Source organism: Pteronotus mesoamericanus, unplaced genomic scaffold, assembly GCF_021234165.1.
Source record: "Pteronotus mesoamericanus isolate MK-2021 breed Mesoamerican mustached bat unplaced genomic scaffold, CSHL_Meso_final contig_94, whole genome shotgun sequence".
Lineage (NCBI taxonomy): Eukaryota > Metazoa > Chordata > Mammalia > Chiroptera > Mormoopidae > Pteronotus > Pteronotus mesoamericanus.
Window position 1 is genome coordinate 15391113 of NW_026555285.1, and position 4015 is coordinate 15395127.

Below are 4015 nucleotides of genomic sequence, written 5' to 3' on the forward strand. Positions count from 1 at the left end.
TTCGCATAAATATCCAGATGTGGGATTGTCAGATTATGTGGTACTTCTATTTTTTTTTTAATTTTTGATGAAAAATCACCATACTGTTATTCATCATAACTGTACTGTTTTACATTCCCACTAACAGTGTACAAGGGTTCCAGCTCAAGACTTTTGCCCATTTTTAAATCAGGCAATTTGTGAGTTTTTTTATTGTTGTTGCTTTTTTTGTTTTGTTTTGTTTTTCTCTTGGTTTGTAGGAGTTCCTTACATATTTTGGAAATGTACTTCTTTTCTGACTTATAATTGCAAATATTTTACTCTCATTCTATAGACTACCTTTTCGCTCTATGGTTGTTTCTTTTGCTGTTCGGAAGGTTTAAAAGAGGAAAAAACAAGGATTTTGAATGTGTAACTGATTGACTCAAGCCACAAAACTAGAAAAGGCAGAAACAGAATTTGAATGTAAGGAATTTGAATAACCCATCCTTGTTGGTACAGAATAAACATATAAGCTTTATTAAAAGCTTTTATGGGAATACCATATGAAATAGTAACTATTTTAGAGAACTTTGAAAAATAGACCAAAAATACCAGTGTAAAATCTGGTAATGAAGCCAAAAAGGAAATAGCTGTGTGTGACAGGCCCTGTAGGCAGCATTTGCTTTTGTTTTATGGAGTACATTTCTTATGTGAAATTACTCTGGAAGAAGATACTGGCATCTTTTATTTAAGTCTATTCTATGCATAATAGAATATAGTTTACATCTACCAGCTGAGGAAAAAGAAACACATATAAGAAACTTTATATGTTCATTGAATCTAGCTTCTAAATGGCATGGCCCTCATATGGGCTGATCCAACAATTTCAATTGTCACAGTGAACTGTTGACTCAGACATTTGATATGACCTTAGAGGTAAAAAAATCTTAGCAGACTGCATTAATAACATTTGGAGTTTTTTTCCACTCTTAACATAAAAGATTAAGACCATTTCTTTGTAATTGAATGAAAAAATTAAGTTTTATGATAGTTATGGTGACAGTATTTTGTAGTTCAACAGGATGATAGGGAAATAAACTTCTCTAATTACTGATTCAAGGTCAATAGATACAAGACAACAAGAAAAAGAGGGAAAGGTTTTACACATAAATATGCATCAAGTACTTTAGAATTTTTACTGTATTTAAGGAAATAAACATGTATCATATATTTGAACTTACCAATGATATATCTTTATTGGTGCAATTATGAGGCTATATTTCATTCTGCATATAATTTTATAACACCAAGAAGTTTTTACTGGAATCAGTCACAATAGAAATTTTGAATGACAACAATCCACTTAAAAACAACCTGATATCCTGTTCAAAGATAACACAATTATATAATTTTTTGTGCAGAACTAGTTCCTTTCTGTCTTAGAAAATGTGAATATTCTAATTACCCACTCATCTTGGTTTAAAAGCTATTATAATTCTTTCAATTGGATTCTTTTACAGAATACAGAAATTGAAAAATATTTTCTGATTGAAAAATACAAAAATTCAGTTTAATGACTTTATATTCCTTCTTTGTTGTCTAAATAGTCATAGTAATTTAGAATGATTCTACATAAAGTACTCAATATTAACATTGTTTAATGGTCATATAGAATTTTAGTCATTATAAAGTGTTTAGACATTGCAGGTATTTTATACAGCATCAGTCTTAGATAAGCCAGTATTCAGACCACATCTTTGCATATCCTAGAAAAATTAACTGAATGAGGTAAGCTTGTCATTGTTGTTTACTGTGGTCTGTCTTCAAAATAAATATGAATTGCTGCTGCCATAGCAGGTATGTACAATCTATCCAGATCTTTAAAACTGCTGCAGTTTGCAACACTGACTGATTTTGAAGTACTATGATCTTTTTCTCCCTAGTATGTATACAACATAGATGAAGTTTCCAAGATGAATTTCTGGGTTTAGGACACCTAAAATATATCATCATGCTCTGGTGTCTTGCACAAATTCATACCCAAGGTGAGCCTCCAGCAAATATAAGCTTAATGCATAAATAAATGCTATTAAGACCATTTTTACATGGAGTGACCAAATAAAATCAGTTCCAGAAGTTCTAATTTAATCTGACAAGCCCATCCTGTCCATACAAATCTGATCTAGGAAGCATCAGAAATTTTAGGCTTGACTGACATCATTGGCTCCATGTTCTATAAGCCAATAAATATTTATGCTGAAATGGCACCTTTACACTGAAAGAACTGAGTAGATTAAGGAGAAATATCTCTTCTAATTTAATACCAGAATCATTTAACATGGTGCATTAGTAGCCTAAACCAAGGAGCCAATGGGTCAAAAACTTTCCCAAATAGTTTTGCCCATGATTGCAATTCAGTCACCATAGTTTGTAACTACCAGTTCAAGAGCAGAAAAACAAAAGGAAAAAAAAGATAAAGCTATTAAATAACTTAAATAGAAAGAGGGAGAGAAATAAAGAGAAAAAGGATAAACAGTAAAACTATTATATTTTTAGATTCTTTTTAGTGATATTTTGGTCACAAGTTAACTATTGTATTTTTCAGATATGTTCCATATGGACCTAGTAATCAAAAAGGGACAGAAAGAGTGGGGGTTAACCAGATGGGGACATTTATGTCTTCTTCTCCCACTCCCTCTTTAAAATAGGATAATTCTACCTTTATATGTAGTTTCATCATATTTTTACAAGATATTTCATGTGAAGAAGGAGTTCTGCTACTTTAAAACATGTCTTATTATTGTCTTTTTATAGTCCCTACATCTAGGGGAAAAAATAATATGTAGCAAGTAAGGAGGTAAGAATTTAGGCAATTATTTTCATTTTATATTTGACAAACCCTATGTTTTATTCTGTAGTCCACCACCCAGTAACTACAGAAAACAGATCTTCTGGCATGGATCTTCTATGGTTCCCACCTCTATCTACAAAATTATCTCCTTTTATGTCTCTTGTTTATCTTAAACATTTCTTAAAGTGGAACTTCATTTGTCTCCTGACACACTCTATACTTTCCCTCTTCCATAACTTTGCTCACCAATTCTTTCCCTTATCTAAAACACTGAGGGGAGGGACATAGCCAGGGAATGAAGGGGAAGGGGCAAGTAGAGGACTCATGGGCATGGACAGCGGGGTGGGGATTGACTGTGGGAGAGTGGAGGGCAGGGGAGAGCAATGGGGAAAATGGTAGGACAACAGTAATTGAACAATAATAAAAATAAAATAAAATAAAACACCCTTAGAAAATTTTTAACCTGCCTGCAAACACATATTTCAAATCCTTTTCAAATAAAAATATATTTTAATGCTGTTCTTGCAATTCCTATATGGGTAGGAAATTTTTCTTCCCCATATTATATATTATAAACATATATATGTATTATATATTTGCTTTTAGTTTTTGTTTAGATCAATTATAAAGTTAACAGTGTAGTATATTAGTAGAGAGGATGCTCTGAGATTAGGGTAACTCAGAGTAAATCTCATTTTTGCTACTTACTAGCTGAAATTGAGCTAGTAACTTAAGTAGTTGATGCTTCAGTTTCCTTATATGCAAAGTGAGAAAAATAAAATTTTACTATTTTATAGACATTTTCTAAAGTTTAAATAAAAACAAATAATTGTATAAAATAGTACTTATACATAGTAATTGTCTCATGAAGCTACTTAATAATATCCTTATTTGTTTTATAAATATACATTACTTCTCCAAAAGATGGCAAGGACTTTGAACTTTGTTTATCCTGTTATTTATATTTTATAGAATATATCAAAGTGTTGATACAAAATAGGTAAAAATTGTTTTATAATTGACTTGAAATAAATCAATGTCTCCTTTAGAGTTTCTTTGTAGTAGAATCTCACTTTTTATTTCTTCCCTCTTCTTTCTGGGCTTTCTGATATAGTGCCAACTCTGGAGATTACATGTGGTTTATAACATTCCTGGTATGTTTTAACTGGAAATGTTGTTTTTTTGTCTCCCAGAAAGATAGAA